This window comes from Crinia signifera, chromosome 4 (assembly GCF_055691185.1).
Source record: "Crinia signifera chromosome 4, ASM5569118v1, whole genome shotgun sequence".
NCBI classification, from domain to species: domain Eukaryota; kingdom Metazoa; phylum Chordata; class Amphibia; order Anura; family Myobatrachidae; genus Crinia; species Crinia signifera.
The window spans coordinates 65,690,924-65,709,055 of NC_139220.1; the positions used below are offsets into that span (position 1 = coordinate 65,690,924).

General features: G+C 40.8%; 1 protein-coding gene and 1 pseudogene across 2 annotated transcripts in view; both read left to right on the plus strand.

The window, feature by feature from the left end:
• The window catches only part of FGF18 (fibroblast growth factor 18), a 359,051-nt gene that overhangs the window by 136,114 nt on the left and 204,805 nt on the right, over positions 1-18,132 (plus strand). The gene's annotated exons all lie outside the window — the stretch shown is intronic.
• Positions 17,588-17,706, plus strand: LOC146076134 (5S ribosomal RNA; annotated as a pseudogene).

Consider the following 18,132-nt stretch of genomic DNA (forward strand, 5'->3'; position numbering starts at 1 on the left):
GTCTATACAACATTTTTTAAACTAATAAACTCATTTGGATTTCTGTATCACATGAGGGCAGACAAATCCAAATACAGTGTCAGTTGTTGCCATTTCATCTTGGAAGTCCACACATCCTCAAACGTAAACTTTCAAAAACAGATCTAATAATTTTCCCACAAGTTACCTTTATTCCCTTATTATATCCCAAATAGACTATTTTAATATACAGTTTAATATACCCTAAACTTATTTTTGCCCGGGATGCAGTCAGCATCCCAGCTGTCAGGATGATGGCATTTAATATACCAATGCCACAAACATGACCGCCGTCTATACATCGGTGGCAAAACTATAAAAAGATCAGGAGGCTGATGCCCGAATATGGACAGCTGGCATCCGGATAGGGAGTAAGCGGACCAGTTTAGGGTCAGGAAATATTTTCCCACATTTAGTAAAATATGGTAATCTTTTTTTCATATAATTTTTTTTTCTTTATTGCAGTCTTACACTTTACTTTGTTTTGAAAGATGCTTTTACTTACAAACAGTATTATTTTAGACCAACCGAAAATATTTTCCAGGACAATGAGATGGAGCCGCTGTCATTCAGCAGGGGTCTGGTGGTCGGATCGCCAACGTTCAGTCCCCACCAGCCACCTGAAGGGGACGCACATGCGTGTAAGACGCTCGCGTATCCCAGTCAGATTGAGCGCCTCTCCGCTGGCACTAGCCATCGGGGGCATTCTGGTGAGCCCCAGTGCTGGCTGAGAGGCACTCCTTCTGTGTTTGTGAGCTTTTAGTATATCATACCTCCCAACTTTTGCATTCTGCAAATTTCCAAAAGTAAAGCAGAAACCAAAAAGGGGATATTTGTTGGCCTACAAATACGAGAGTTCATAATGAATAAAGATTTGGAAAAAAGATTGTATGAGTTTGAGACAGCTACATGCAGCTCATTCCATAAAATTGTGAAAAATATCCTAGAACCCAAGAAAGATGAGAACTATAAAGAATTGATTAGTGAACTTCTTAAATACAACAGAGCCCTTGGACACAAAATGGCTTTGAAAAAAACATTTTGTGTATTTACATTCGGACTTTTTTCAAAAAACCTTGCAGATATTAGTGACGATCATTATGAACGCTAGAATCAATCACTATCAAGGGAAATGGAATACAAACATTCTTGCAGACTGTGGGTGACATTTAATGAGATGCGAAAATTCCATTTGTGCGATTTTTTCAGGCAAAACGGCTGAAATCGCACATTTTATGAGATGCGAAAAATGTGGATTTTGCAGTGAATTCGCACATTCTGAAAGTGCGCTTTTTACTAACGACGGAACTCGCATCCAGATGTTTTCCAATTATAAAGTATACAAATCACATATTTAATGAGATGCGAAAACGGGAAAATGTTACTAAAAATTGCCACACATTCAGGTCCTGACAGGCGAATTTGCCAGAACCATGCACATTGATCATTGAGATCTGTGCATGGTCCTGTCTTAAAAAATTTTAAAGTTACATTTAAAAAAAAATGGCATGAGGTCCCCCCTCCTGAGCATTACCAGCCTTGGGCTCACTGGTTCCAAAGATACGGGGGACAAAAAGCGTAGCGGTCCTCCATATTCCTGAAACCAGCCCCAGACTCTTGGACCGGTCTTGGTTAAAAAAAAAACGGGGGACAAAAAATCTGGGGGTCACCCGTATTTTGAAACCAGCACAGGCACCAACAGCCCGCGGTGTCATGCCACAGACGGGGGGCACTTTTTACATAAGGTCCCCCAGCCATACCATGAGCACCGTGGCTGGTCAGCCTTGGACGGGGTACCTGGGGGAGTGGGGACCCCCCCAATAAAGGGGTCCCCCCAGGCTTCACCCGTCCAGGGCTGAAGCCCAGGGCTGTCACTGGCGTCCCTGGCCATTGGACGCCGGAGTAATAGTGTTAAATCATTCATACATAACATTGCTTTATACAGGTGAACTACAAGTGCCATCAAGCCTCCCCCACATGCTGGGTGTCTCTATGGGGACGCATGGAGCCAACGACGCTAGCAGCCTCTATAGTGATCGGACAGCGTCAGTGTGGGGTGAGCTGGCTCTGGAGGAGGGATGGCAGAGCTGGACCCTGGTTCGGTAAGTATATTGGTGTAAAAGTGAGGTGTGTGTATTTGTAAAACGTTCTACTTTTCTGTGTGTGTGTTTTATTTAAAAAATGTTTTTTACAGGTGGATTACAAGTCCCAGCGGGCCCATTAATGCTCTGCATGCTGGGTTTTGTGGTTCGCCAAGTCCCAGCATGCGGGGGACGCCTGCTGGAACTTGTATTTTACCTGTATAAAGCAATGTTATGTATGAATGATTTAACACTATCAGGCCGGCGTCCAATGGCCAGGGACGCCGGTGACAGCCCCGGGCTTCAGCCCTGGATGGGTGAAGCCACGGTGCTCATGGTACGGCCGGGGGACCTTATGTAAAAAGTGTCCCCCGGCTGTGGCATGACACCGCGGGCTTTTGGAGCCCGGTGCTGGTTTCAAAATACGGGGACCCCTACATTTTTTGTCCCCCGTATTTTTGGAAGGTCCGGCTCAATGAGCCCGGGGCTGGGTATGCTCAGGAGGGGGGACCTCATGCCATGTAAAAATATATATATTTTAATACTAAATCGCATATTTGCTTCAGCCTGGTCAGGTAAGTCCTGGAGGGGGGGGACCCGTTCATTGGGGGGGTCCCCACTCCCCCAGGGCCCCTGGCCAGGCTGACTGGTCGGTAGGGAGAATGTTTTGGCCGCGGGACCTTATATTATAAGTGTCCCCCGGCTGTGACATTACCCTGCTGGCTGGTTTTGCCTGGGGCTGGTTCTTAAAATACGGGGGACCCCTAGTCATTTTGTCCCCCGTATTTTGGGAACCAGCCCCGGACCTGGAGCCTGGGGCTGGTTGTTAAAAATCGGGGAACCCCTATTTGTCGGGTTCCCTGATTTTTAATTACCGGCCCCGGCTCCTTCAGCCTGGTGCTGGTTTCGGCTGTGGGGGGGACCCCACGCCGTTTTTTTTTTTCATTTATTTATTTCTACATAAATTTTTTTTCATTCTATTTTTTTTACACACTGCAGCCTGCACGGATCTGACTGATCCGTGCAGACTGCTAGAAATAATTCGTATTAGCGGCCGTATATACGGCCGCTAATACGGATGGCTACACCATCGGAGGGTTACAATGCAGTCGTATCTGACTGCTTTGTAACTGACCCTCCGGAACACGAGTTTGCATACGACTTAAACAGTCGTATGCAACCGTAGGGAAAATACCAATACGAAAAACTAGGTTTTTCATATTGGTAAATTTCCCCCTTAATGACTAAAAATCACACATTTTCATGACTAAATTGCACTTTATCGCACCTTTTTGACCGGTTTTCGCATCCCATTACATTTGCGTATTCCGGACAAAAAAAATGCCATTTTGAAAAGTGAGATAAGGTGCGATTTCGAAAAGTAACTAAAACTCGCATCCTATTAAACGTCACCCTTAATATGGACACTAAAAAGTTCCTCAAGTTAAATACAGCAGGAAAACCTTTAAAAGTTAATTTTAAGTGAGTTAACTGCATATATATATATATATATATATATATATATATATATATATATATATATATATAAAAAGTGGTTTGGCGGCCTGGCACTCACCCAACGGGGTACAACTGCCTGGGTGCCTTCCGGGTTCAGTGAATAGTAGAAATAACTCACAACAGAGGCACTCAGCAGGAACTTTTCCACGTGTGTATTCAAAACCAAAAAACCAACGTTTCGGGGCCCGTAGTGCCCCTTTGTCAAGGTGTGGGTAACAATAAAATATAAAACAAGTCTTACCTATATAGCAGGTGAAAAATGGGGAGAACGAGGATCAGCTGCACGATGGCGCCGCGTCCAGCGCCTGCGGAAATGGTCATGGACGGAAGTACTGAGGACAGGAAGCCAGGGTGGAACGCAGCCGTCCGGGTTGCTTGATACGCAAGCTGCCGGGGTTGTCAAGGTGATGGAACGGCTGTGGATACGCAGCGCGCTCGTGTCGCTGAAGGAACACAAAAGTGGAGACATATCAGTTTACACAACAATTGAAAGAGTGCTCTATACATATTCGTGATATGACATTTATAGTGACTGTTCTAGTGTGCTGAAAGACTGAAATAATCAGAACAATATGTGACATAGTGCAAACGTAAAAGTGTCTACCTATAAGAATAATAAAGGGCATTTAAAATATTGGCCTGGCCCCTCCGTATGCAGTCCAGTGGTGGGGGGTACACCTAATGGGTGCCTGGTAGGGCTTATCTATCAAAGGAGTAAGTTAAGAGTATCCCCACTATAATCCACTTTGGAAGCCTGCAGCGACCATCTTATGGATCATATGGACGGGAGGCATGGGAAGCACCTATTATCGGCAATATACATCTGTAAATGGTACCCATCTTGAAAGGATTTACAAGAGAGTGGGGTAACCGTAAGGCTGGGGATATATTCAATGTGACAATGGCAACTGCTCGTTCAAAGAACGGATGCAGGCACCTGTATACAACAACAGACACATATAGTGTAAACACGGAAGAAATTTAAAGGGATAGCAAGAGTATAAGCAGAGAGAAGAAGAAAAAGCACACATTCAGAGGACTGTGGTCCCCAGTATCGCTGGGCGAAGTGTCAAGTCCCTATAATAGGGGCATATACACCATTTGCTGCCTCAGTGATGCTACATATTATTTATACTGGAAAAATATTTGAAAGGGATAGAAAGATGAAGCGGAGAAGAAGAAAAAGCACACAATATAGCCACTGTTGAAGCTGTATATATATATATATGGCATGATTGTACCTAATAAGAAAGTTTTAAAGGGATAGCGAGAATATAAGCGGAGGGAAGAAAAAGCACACAAGTATCTGGTTACAGAATAACCTGTAGACGGATCTGGTGTCAAGTCCCTTTTCAGGGCATATACACCTACATACGATCTCAGGTATGGTTCCACTGTTGCCAGTGGTGGGCTTAAAGGAACAAATTTAGAGAAAGTTTTTCATTCAGTCCATGTGGGCTCATGGAGTTCAATCGATGTATCCACAAGACCTCTCGTTTCAATAATTTGCCATCTCTGTCACCTCCTCTTAAGTTCTCAGGTATGTGATCAATGATCATGTGTCTTAAACTTGCCAACGTGTGACATTTCTCGGCGAAGTGTCTTGCTACCGGTTGGTCATTGTCCTTGTTCTTACCCTTGTTCTTGCCCTTTGGAGATGGCAGATCTATGAAGGGCCATTCTGACCCTTAGTGTCCGAATGGTTTTGCCTACATATAGAAGCTTACAGGGGCACTGTATCACATAGATGATGTGTGTTACTGTACAGGTCAGTACGTGCTTAATGGGGAATTTCAAATTTTTGCCTGGATGTTGAAATGTCGTACCAGTGATCATGTGCTGGCACGTAGTGCACTTGATGCAATTGTAGCATCCATTCGGTCTCCCTAGGAACACCTTAGGTTCGCGTACTGTAGAGGAGAACCCCGTGATGTCGTTGTGGACGATGTGGTCTCTTATATTCCGGCCTCTTGTGTGGCAAATCATCGGGGTCTTATTTGTGAAGCATGGTAGGCTCTTGTCTGACTTAACAATCGGCCACAATGCCCTTGATGCCCTGGGTAGTACATTGCTGGAAATATTGAATTTAGTGACAAAAGGTAGTGAGTTGGCTTTCTTGGGATCACGACACGAGCGCGCCGCGTATCCACAGCCGTTCCATCACCTTGACAACCCCGGCAGCTCGCGTATCAAGCAACCCGGACGGCTGCGTTCCACCCTGGCTTCCTGTCCTCAGTACTTCCGTCCATGACCATTTCCGCAGGCGCTGGACGCGGCGCCATCGTGCAGCTGATCCTCGTTCTCCCCATTTTTCACCTGCTATATAGGTAAGACTTGTTTTATATTTTATTGTTACCCACACCTTGACAAAGGGGCACTACGGGCCCCGAAACGTTGGTTTTTTGGTTTTGAATACACACGTTGAAAAGTTCCTGCTGAGTGCCGCTGTTGTGAGTTATTTCTACTATATATATATATATATATATATATATATATATATATATATATATATATATATATATATATATATATATATATATATATATATATATGGAGAAAGGTGGGGTATTCAGGGTGCGCTACAGAGACCTTATACAATTGGACTGTACAATTGAAATGTTAAAAAACAGTTTATTAAAAAATGCTCACAGGAGTGTAGCAGTTTAAACACAAGGTCCAATTACAGATACTGTGAACTGAAGGTATAACAATTTGTATATTCAAAAGGTAGATAGATGTCCATAAACGACAATTAAGCCCAACGCGTTTCGTCGTTCACACGACTTCCTCAGGGGCATGGCATAATATGATTGTCACACTGTAAATTGTAATACAAAACGTCAATCAGTAAAGACTTCTTAAAATTTTGTTATACAAAAGTTAACTAAAACGTACAGTACAAATGGGAAAGGGAGCGGCAGGTGTAAGGAAAAAAGGACAGACATATATAGTTGAAGTGAATAGATCCTTCAGGATCACATACCGGATTTATAGTAGAACTCTAGGATACTCCTAGGAAGCGCAATAATTTTGGCTGTAGAGACTTGATGGGTCTACAACTATAGACGTGGTATCCTACAATGGGAACCAATAGAATCCTCCATAAAGCATCAATCAGAACACAAGTGTGGGAGACAGGGGGGACAGATTGGAGAAAGCAATACATACCACTAGCCGTAGTGTATACGGGTATAGGAATAGATATTCTCGATGTGAAAAAAAGATATCTGGTAATGGAAATAAGATATGGCTCCAATTAGATGAAGAGCATATAGAAGGGTTGCAGAATCTGACAGCCATAAATTAGCTACTGCCAGGCTGGCGTACATAGGTTATCAATATATAAAATCCAATTAGGATGTCTGCTAATTGATTAATGCAGAAACATTATATTGGTGTTGACCATTTGATACAAAACTTTTACAAAGTACAATATAAATACATATCGTGACACACAATGGCCCTATAATGGCCAAATACAAAAAAGGGGGAGTGTCACTTGCTAATATTGAGCTGTGACTTCAAAGCTTCAGTTATAGGTGGATAAAGTGAACTACTTACTTGGTCTTCCAGTCAAAGTAGTGAACTGCTAGGCTCCACAGTAGTGAATGACTGGGAGAGAGTTGACTGGCTATATATAGTGAGGGACTGAAACGTCACTTCCTGTTACCTGTGTTTAATCTAAGTGCAAAAAAACCCTTTTCTGGGTGTCCTATGTGCTTATTAAATAGCTGTGATGCACAGTGCCTTGGGCGCCACATTAGGGGTGTAAGTTACATAGTGGGAAAATTCTATCCCCATGAGAAACGTTATTAATAAATCCGTTGGAACGCATGGTGGAATCGCCATGCGTTCCAGTTACGTCATATCCGCTCCTGCGGGTGTGGGCACAATGTGGGGGGAGTGGGCAATGTGCTGAATGATGATAGGTTCCGTTGGTGACGTGTGGTGGAACGCTGTATGCGCTCCAGCACTGAGCGCTGTCAGCGTGCGTGTGGAGGAGTAAGCTTGAGGGAGCTGGACGCCGTCCTCGTGGAGCGCAATATGCGTTCCAGACTGTGGGCGTGAGGGGAGTGCTTAGCAAGCCTGAAAAATTCCATTATAGGTAAAAAGGGGAAATGCGGACATCCGGTATGTGGAACGCAATGCGTGCCACAGTGTAAACACTGAATAAGTATGTATCGCTGGTATTGGAATAAGGTTCTTCCTGACTTATGTGATTATTGATCACTATATTAACGGTAGTTAGAACGCAGAGGAAAAAATAAATAAATAAATAAAATAAACTGGAGGTGAAAATAAACATGTATAAATCTACAAATAAAAATAATAAAAATAAAAATAAAAATATAAAAAATATAAAAATATAAAAATAAATATGAATAAAAATAAATAAAAATAAAATAAATAAAAAATAAATAAAAATAAAAATAAAAATAAATAAAAATGAAAATAAAAAAAATAAAAATAAAAATAAATAATAGAAATAGAAATAAATAAATGTATGGACTGAAAGAAATGATCTTTGAGTGTAAAAAAAGGGAGGAGGATGATAAAAAATAAAAAATAACGGTTATAAATAGGGTGGGTTGACTAGATAACCTTGGCTGGGAACTCACAGCTCAATTTACACAAAAAATGATTCTGATAGATAACATCAAAAATGGGTACTAATTTGGAAATGATTCGAAGATTTTGATACATGTATGGGGGATAAGAAGAGCTTAGTATAGAATTTACTTAGTGAACCCCCATAGAACACTTGGAGACAGATAAAGAGAAATGTATAAAGAAAAGACCAAGGACCCACTATAGAAAGGCCACTATGTCGATGCCCTCATTTAGGCCTTTGCGGGACAAAGTGTTGAGGGTATAAATCCAATAGCTCTCTTGTTGGATGAGCTTGAGACCCCTATCACCACCTCTTGGATTTTCTTTAACCTTTTCAAGAATGGTGAATTTGAAGTTGTCCTTTGTGATGGTCGAATTGTGTTTGTCCAAGAAGTGTCTTGGTACGCTATGGATGCGTACTTTGTTTCTTATGTTTCTCATATGCTCCTGGATTCGTATTTTGGCTTGCCGAATAGTTTTGCCAATGTACCGAAGGTTGCAGCTACAGGTAATCATGTAGATGACGTGGTCAGAATTGCATGTTACAGAATCCTTAATGGTGTATGTTCTTCCATTCGGTTGGATGCAGGAGAATTTGGTTTTGTCTATGAATTTACAACAAATGCATTTGTTGCAAGGCAAGAGGCCTGGTCTTTTCTCCAAAAAATTGGAGGTACTAGGTATTTTTTCGTCTGTGGATTTTAGCCTGCTCGGTGCAAGCAAGGTCTTGAGGTTAGATGCTCTCCGAAACACTAAATTGGGTCTACTAGGAAGATGGGGTCCCAATATTGGGTCACGTAGAAGTAGGTCCCAATGTCTTTCAAGGGGTTTTTATTATTATATGATTCTCACAATTAAATTGGGTTATAAACGGTCTACATTTAAAGTCCTTCTTGGCTTTATTGGAGGGTGCCAGTAATGCGTTTCTTTCTTGAATTAGCGCTTTATCTTTGGAGGACTCAATGAACGGTTTATCATATCCCCTTTCAAGGAACCGATTTGAGAGTAATTGGGATTGTTGGATGAAGTCAGAAGTTTCGCTACAGTTGCGTCTCAATCGGAGAAACTGTGCGTACGGAACACTTTTCTTCCAGGTCGGGTGGTGACAGCTATCCGCAGGAATGTAGCTGTTTGCGTCCACTGATTTAAAGTGGGTTTTGGTGATAATTTCTTTTCCTGGTACGCCTTCCAGTTCGAGGTCTAGGTAATCTATTTTGACAGGGTGGAATTTGTATGTGAACTTGAGGTTGAAGTAATTTATTTGTAGGTATGACACAAACTCGTTGATGCTGTCCTCGTTACCTCTCCATATAAATAGCAGGTCATCGATGTATCTTCGATACAAGATTATGTTGTCCTCATAGATGGTATTATGAATATGGGTCTCCTCCCATGCACGCATATGGAGGTTCGCGTAGGCAGGGGCAAATTTTGTGCCCATGGCCGTGCCCTGTTGTTGGAGAAAATACTGTCCATCAAACTCGAAGAAATTGTGACCCAAGATAAAATTCATGCTTTTGACCAGGAAGTGTATTTCTGATAAGTTATTGTTGGGATCGTTTTTCAGGATTTGCTCAACTGATTCAAGGCCTTTATTGTGTGGAATTGACGTATAAAGGCTTTGGACATCAACCGTAAGCCAACAGCATTCACTTGACCAGATTTTTCCTTTAAGAAGGTTCAGCACAGCGGTGCTGTCCTTGAGGTATGATTTTGTTTGTAATGCATACGGCTGAAGCTTCAGATCTAAATAATGGGATAAATTTGCAATGAGGGAATTGACCCCTGCAATAATGGGACGTCCAGGTGGGTGGGTCTTGTCCTTGTGTACTTTTGGAATGTGATAGAACACTGGCATAATAGGAAACTTGACATTCAGAAAATCGAATTCATCTTTACAGATGACACCCATTACTGGCACCCTCCAATAAAGCCAAGAAGGACTTTAAATGTAGACCGTTTATAACCCAATTTAATTGTGAGAATCATATAATAAAAAAAACCCTTGAAAGACATTGGGACCTACTTCTACGTGACCCAATATTGGGACCCCATCTTCCTAGTAGACCCAATTTAGTGTTTCGGAGAGCATCTAACCTCAAGACCTTGCTTGCACCGAGCAGGCTAAAATCCACAGACGAAAAAATACCTAGTACCTCCAATTTTTTGGAGAAAAGACCAGGCCTCTTGCCTTGCAACAAATGCATTTGTTGTAAATTCATAGACAAAACCAAATTCTCCTGCATCCAACCGAATGGAAGAACATACACCATTAAGGATTCTGTAACATGCAATTCTGACCACGTCATCTACATGATTACCTGTAGCTGCAACCTTCGGTACATTGGCAAAACTATTCGGCAAGCCAAAATACGAATCCAGGAGCATATGAGAAACATAAGAAACAAAGTACGCATCCATAGCGTACCAAGACACTTCTTGGACAAACACAATTCGACCATCACAAAGGACAACTTCAAATTCACCATTCTTGAAAAGGTTAAAGAAAATCCAAGAGGTGGTGATAGGGGTCTCAAGCTCATCCAACAAGAGAGCTATTGGATTTATACCCTCAACACTTTGTCCCCCAAAGGCCTAAATGAGGGCATCGACATAGTGGCCTTTCTATAGTGGGTCCTTGGTCTTTTCTTTATACATTTCTCTTTATCTGTCTCCAAAGTGTTCTATGGGGGTTCACTAAGTAAATTCTATACTAAGCTCTTCTTATCCCCCATACATGTCTCAAAATCTTCGAATCATTTCCAAATTAGTACCCATTTTTGATGTTATCTATCAGAATAATTTTTTGTGTAAATTGAGCTGTGAGTTCCCAGCCAAGGTTATCTAGTCAACCCACCCTATTTATCACCGTTATTTTTTATTTTTTATCATCCTCCTCCCTTTTTTTACACTCAAAGATCATTTCTTTCAGTCCATACATTTATTTATTTCTATTTCTATTATTTATTTTTATTTTTATTTATTTTTTTATTTTCATTTTTATTTTTATTTTCACCTCCAGTTTATTTTATTTATTTATTTATTTTTTCCTCTGCGTTCTAACTACCGTTAATATAGTGATCAATAATCACATAAGTCAGGAAGAACCTTATTCCAATACCAGCGATACATACTTATTCAGTGTTTACACTGTGGCACGCATTGCATTCCACATACCGGATGTCCGCATTTCCCCTTTTTACCTATAATGGAATTTTTCAGGCTTGCTAAGCACTCCCCTCACGCCCACAGTCTGGAACGCATATTGCGCTCCACGAGGACGGCGTCCAGCTCCCTCAAGCTTACTCCTCCACACGCACGCTGACAGCGCTCAGTGCTGGAGCGCATACAGCGTTCCACCACACGTCACCAATGGAACCTATCATCATTCAGCACATAGCCCACTCCCCCCACATTGTGCCCACACCCGCAGGAGCGGATATGACGTAACTGGAACGCATGGCGATTCCACCATGCGTTCCAACTGATTTATTAATAACGTTTCTCATGGGGATAGAATTTTCCCACTATGTAACTTACACCCCTAATGGGGCGCCCAAGGCACTGTGCATCACAGCTATTTAATAAGCACATAGGATCCCCAGAAAAGGGTTTTTTTGCACTTAGATTAAACACAGGTAACAGGAAGTGACGTTTCAGTCCCTCACTATATATAGCCAGTCAACTCTCTCCCAGTCATTCACTACTGTGGAGCCTAGCAGTTCACTACTTTGACTGGAAGACCAAGTAAGTAGTTCACTTTATCCACCTATAACTGAAGCTTTGAAGTCACAGCTCAATATTAGCAAGTGACACTCCCCCTTTTTTGTATTTGGCCATTATAGGGCCATTGTGTGTCACGATATGTATTTTTATTGTACTTTGTAAAAGTTTTGTATCAAATGGTCAACACCAATATAATGTTTCTGCATTAATCAATTAGCAGACATCCTAATTGGATTTTATATATTGATAACCTATGTACGCCAGTCTGGCAGTAGCTAATTTATGGCTGTCAGATTCTGCAACCCTTCTATATGCTCTTCATCTAATTGGAGCCATATCTTATTTCCATTACCAGATATCTTTTTTTCACATCGAGAATATCTATTCCTATACCCGTATACACTACAGCTAGTGGTATGTATTGCTTTCTCCAATCTGTCCCCCCTGTCTCCCACACTTGTGTTCTGATTGATGCTTTATGGAGGATTCTATTGGTTCCCATTGTAGGATACCACGTCTATAGTTGTAGACCCATCAAGTCATTACAGCCAAAATTATTGCGCTTCCTAGGAGTATCCTAGAGTTCTACTATAAATCCGGTATGTGATCCTGAAGGATCTATTCACTTCAACTATATATCTCTGTCCTTTTTTCCTTACACCTGCCGCTCCCTTTCCCATTTGTACTGTACGTTTTAGTTAACTTTTGTATAACAAAATTTTAAGAAGTCTTTACTGATTGACGTTTTGTATTACAATTTACAGTGTGACAATCATATTATGCCATGCCCCTGAGGAAGTCGTGTGAACGACGAAACGCGTTGGGCTTAATTGTCGTTTATGGACATCTATCTATCTTTTGAATATACAAATTGTTATACCTTCAGTTCACAGTATCTGTAATTGGACCTTGTGTTTAAACTGCTACGCTCCTGTGAGCATTTTTTAATAAACTGTTTTTTAACATTTGAATTGTACAGTCCAATTGTATAAGGTCTCTGTAGCGCACCCTGAATACCCCACCTTTCTCCATTTCTTTACCCGGATCCCATCTAACAGGGGATCCTTTCATGGTTGCAGCTCTATCCATTACTCTCATTGAGCGCACTGTGTGGCCCCCCCTTTTTTTCCCCATATATATATATATATATATATATATATATATATATATATATATATGTGTGTGTATGTATGTCTATATATATATATATATATATATATATATATATATATATATATATATATATATATATATATATATATATATATATATATATATATATATATATATAGGCAAAAGTAAACCGGCACTCCAGCACTAGAGAATAACTGCTGACCGGGGTGCTGCAGGCAGGGAAGATACAGGAGGGGTTGTATAGCAGCACTCCACGGATTCATACAAGAAGACTCCAGACACTGGTAACAGTCAACATTTTGGAACTTTACTTCCGTTTTCAAGACAAACCAAAGAATAATGTACAAAAACAGAAATAAATACCATGCAGAGTATGCAGCTCCTCCTTTCCCTCCGCCTGCATCCAGCCTCTCAGCGTCCCTGTTCCCGCCGTTGCCGTGTCCCCGTGCAGCGTCAGGCCAGCGCTCTGACGTCATCACACTGCTTCCCTACTGTTGCCAAGGTTGTCAAGGAAACGCACTATGCCAGCCACGATCTCCGGTCACAGAGAGCCGGCGGGGTGTACACCGCTCCGTCGCTCTGTGCCATACGCTGGGAGTACATCGCGTTCCCAGACTATGAGGACAGGGGGTTGTTACTAACAACCCCTGCATACTCTGCACGGTATTTATGTCTGTTTTTGTACATTATTCTTTGGTTTGTCTTGAAAACGGAAGTAAAGTTCCGAAACTTTGACTGTTACCAGTGTCTGGAGTCTTCTTGTATGAATCTGTGGAGTGCTGATATACAACCCCTCATATATATATATATATGTATATGTATATATATATATATATGTAGAAATAAATTGGAGAAAAAGCGCAGATATGAGCAAAGTGTAAAACAAATTTTACTAAAAGTGCAGGCTCACATGCATCATAGATAACAGCAAACAGATTGCCACAGTGATATCCAACACGGTGCACCAACGACTTGAATAGCCGGGACCAGCCTTTTCGCCACCGCCAGGGCCTCCATGGTCAGGAACTCCAAAAGCACAGCGTTGTCAGTTTAGGCCACACCCAACCGGTTTCGTCATCTGGGGACTTCGTCAGGGGGTGTGGCCATCCAAAGTACCGGTGTTATACTTATAGTAGGTCGCACAGCTGATATTGATGTGCTGACGAGCTGCTTTAGTCATGCTCCAAGCTCTCACTGATACCTATCAACATCGTTAAAGCTAATTGCCTAGCAGCAGTAATAAACCATTTATAAAGACACAAAGAAAGAAACAATATATGTGCCTCACACACATAAGTAAAATACAATCAATACATAAAAATACAAATATAATACAATACAATTAATATACAACAATTCAAAAATACAAAAAATGCATATACATAGAAAATATAAATCTGCACAATATGCAGGTATGTAAAAATATCATAAAATGTTTAATGATTACTTTTTTTTAAATTATGTAGCGAAGCATAAAGAGATACATATGCTCATTGTAGCACCTCCGCATTATAAGAAACATGCCATAATTATTCATGCAAGAAAGAGAAAAATACTTTTATATATAAACAGGATTTGATATACTAACATGTAATCATGTATAAAAAAAAGAAGAAAAGGAGAAAAGAGATAACTATTAGTCACATTATATAAACAGAAAGTCCATCTATAGCTTTGATCAGCAATATTGATCTGCAATATTCTCAACATTACATATGTCAAAGGAATATACATATCTTTCAATACAAGAAGGAAATCAGGCTGTGCAGTCAGCCCATACCAGGATCACTCTATCCAATGCACTGTATGCGATAGCTCTGGGGTCCGCAGACCCAACACAGTGCTATGCCAGCAACATAGATATATCTTGTATCGTGGGAGCTGATTTCTTGATCCAATGTCTTAGTATTAGTTTCTTGGCCAGAGTGAAGATGACGACCAATATAGGAATGTGTTTAAGGCCATTTTTGGCCCAGGTTTTTTCTTATCATATATCATTAATAGACAGGTCTCCAGAGTTGGTTTTATAGGAATACTTAGGGGGTTCTTCAAGAAGTTTACTATTTTATTCCAAAATCTTTGGATTTTAGTACAATTCCAAAAACAGTGTAAATATTTTGCATTAGCCATTGAGCATTTGTAACAATGGCCGGTTTCATCATGTACCATATATTTGCGTTGGGCAGGAGAGATATATATTCTTTAAAGTGATTTTAGGTGTGTCTCTTGTAAGTAAGCCGACTGTAGATATTTTGAATATGAGCAATAGGTTTTCAACACTGTGTCTGGAGGCAGGATCGTTCCTGGTATATCTTCAATCCACTTCGAGATGATTTGTGTTGAGTGATGTTGGGGGTTCACTCTAGCCTCTAGTAATTTAGGGTATAGTTGGTTTAATGTATATTTTTTAACTTTCCCAAGTTGTACCAGGGTGTGTATGAAGGGAGGATTTTGACCCAGTATTATGTCAGTAGGTAGACTTTGAGCATTGTGGCGTATTTGCAAATATCAATAAAAGTGGGCGTGAGGAAGACAGTAGTCTTGTCTAAGCGTATCATAGGTGACAATCGTCCTTCCTGGGTCAAAGAAGAAGATATATCTTGTGGAATAGTGTTTAGTTTCATATGTAGCAGAGCTCATGGGGAGTATGGAGCGAAGATGGCCTCATCTAATGCATAATCGGTGTAGACAGATTTTTCCAACAACCAGTCGCTCGCATATCTAAAAAATACTGAAGCTTCACAATCTGGGATCTTAAGACCACCCTGGATTTTAGGAAGTTTTAATTTTGGGGCCATGATCCTAGGCCTTTGTTTTTTCCATATAAATTGAGAAATTGAGGAGTTAATATTGGCCAGATCACTTTTACGAATTTATACAGGGAGCATCTGTATCTGTATCTGTAAAAAAACTTCGGGAAGATTATTGTCTTCACAGCCACAACTCTTCCCAATAGTGATAGAGGTAGGGAGGTCCAAGATGACATTAGAGCTGTCAACTTAGTGATTGTAGGTGAGTAGTTTGCCCATACAGACTTTCCGTTCTTTTAGTGATGTTGACTCCTAAGTAGTTAATTTCTGATTGGGCTATTTTGAATTTCGTTAAAACTGGGTGTGAAATTATATCTATCTTGTGTTGACCTATAATTAATACTTCGGATTTTTCTAAGTTTACTTTATAGCCTGATTCCCTCCCAAAGGTATCAATTAATGAAAGAATGGTTGGGACAGAAGTTTGGGGGTTAGTGACAAACAGGATCATATCATCCGCAAAAATAGATATTTTTAATTCATATGATGCAATTTTGATCCCATGAAACTCCATAGATTGACGTAGAAGTATCGCAAGGGGTTCGATCGCGATAGCAAAGAGCAGAGGAGACAATGGGCACCCCTGCCTAGTCCCCTTCTGCAGTGAGAAGTAATCTGAGGTATGTCCATTACATACAATTTGGAATACTGGGTTATGATATAGTAGTTTAATAAAAGAGATAAATTCCGAAGGGATTCCAAATTTAGCCATAGTTGAGAAAAGATGTAGCCACAGAACAAGGTCGAAGGCCTTTTCTGCGACCAATGTTAAAATAAGACCTGGTGGTAAAGGGCTTTGGGTGTTTTGTAGGTGTTGAATGGCTGATATCACTTTCCATACGTTTATGACTGAGTGCCTCCCTGATATAAAGCCAGTTTGATCTGGGTGTATTACCAGGGGCATTGATGACTTGATCCTTTCAGTCAGTATTTTTTTCAAGATCTTATAGTCCGAGTTCAAAAGTGAAATTGGCCTATAAGATCCCGGCAATGTTAGATCCCTCCCTGGCTTAGGCAGTGTTTTAAAAAATGATGCATTGAAGTTAGTTGGGAGTGTATTATTCTTTAGTATATGATTAAGGGCATTAGTCAGTGGGTCTATTAGTTGGGGAGCATTAGTTTATAAAAGCTAGCTCCATAGCCATCTGGGCCTGGGCTTTGCCTTGCTTAAGCAATTTTATTGTTCGCGATATTTCATCCTTAGTGATTGGGGAGTAAAGCATTTTTATCTTGTCTGGGGGAAGAATAGGGAAGTCTACTCCAGAATAGATGTCTTCTAGGTTTGATTGTGTATTATCTTCTGCCATTTGTTGTATGGAAAATGAAGGGAGGGGAAAAGGCACTGGCTAATGTAACGGTATAGTATACAGGGTTTCACATGTACATATAAAGAACCAACATTTTTACTGCGGCAACTAAATGATTTGCAGTGTCAGGTTGGTGGTGCTCCCAAAAGATGTTCAGCAATGAAACTGAAAAAAAGGGGGTTGTCACGAGGGTGACTACAAGGGAACACCTACCCACTTCCTATTGATCTATCTAGTTCTATGCTCTCTCATCAGTTGTGCCACACCATTAATCCCCCTGCAATACAGGCAGGTAACAGGGTGACATACTGGTGACACTTCTGAAAGCAGAAGCATTCTACATATCCTTGGGTATCCACACAGGTGCCCTCCCACTTGGTAGACTTACTACCATACATCACTGGAGCGCCTGATCCCGTACCGATTTCAGCAGCTAAGCAGTGATTGGCCAGCTTAGTACCTGTAGGGGGGACCCACTGGGAATATCCGGTGTAGTAATACTACGGAATAGCAGAAACACCCAGTGTCTGACCCAAGCTTATAAATTTATACCAATTCTGTACTTTCCCTTTTTACTTCAGTAGTCTTCTTTCTCAACTGATTTCACTATACCTCTTGCTTATTTGTTAGACGGAGGCTGCGTATATCTATATTTATATATACAATAATTTTACTTTTGTGTCAAGCGTCAATAATAGACCACCCTGTCGAACCTTACGTACTATCATGATTAAATTGAATTCTTTATTGTTATATGTGGGACTTTGGTCGACAGGTGGAACGTATACTTATCCTCTCATTGCGCCGGCTATAGCAATATTGTTCAGGACTCTCACCATTAGGTGACTAATTTGCTCATTTGTCAATTAAAACAAGTGACCAGTTCACCCTTTTCTCCTTTTAGCGCATATCTAATAAAAATTTTAA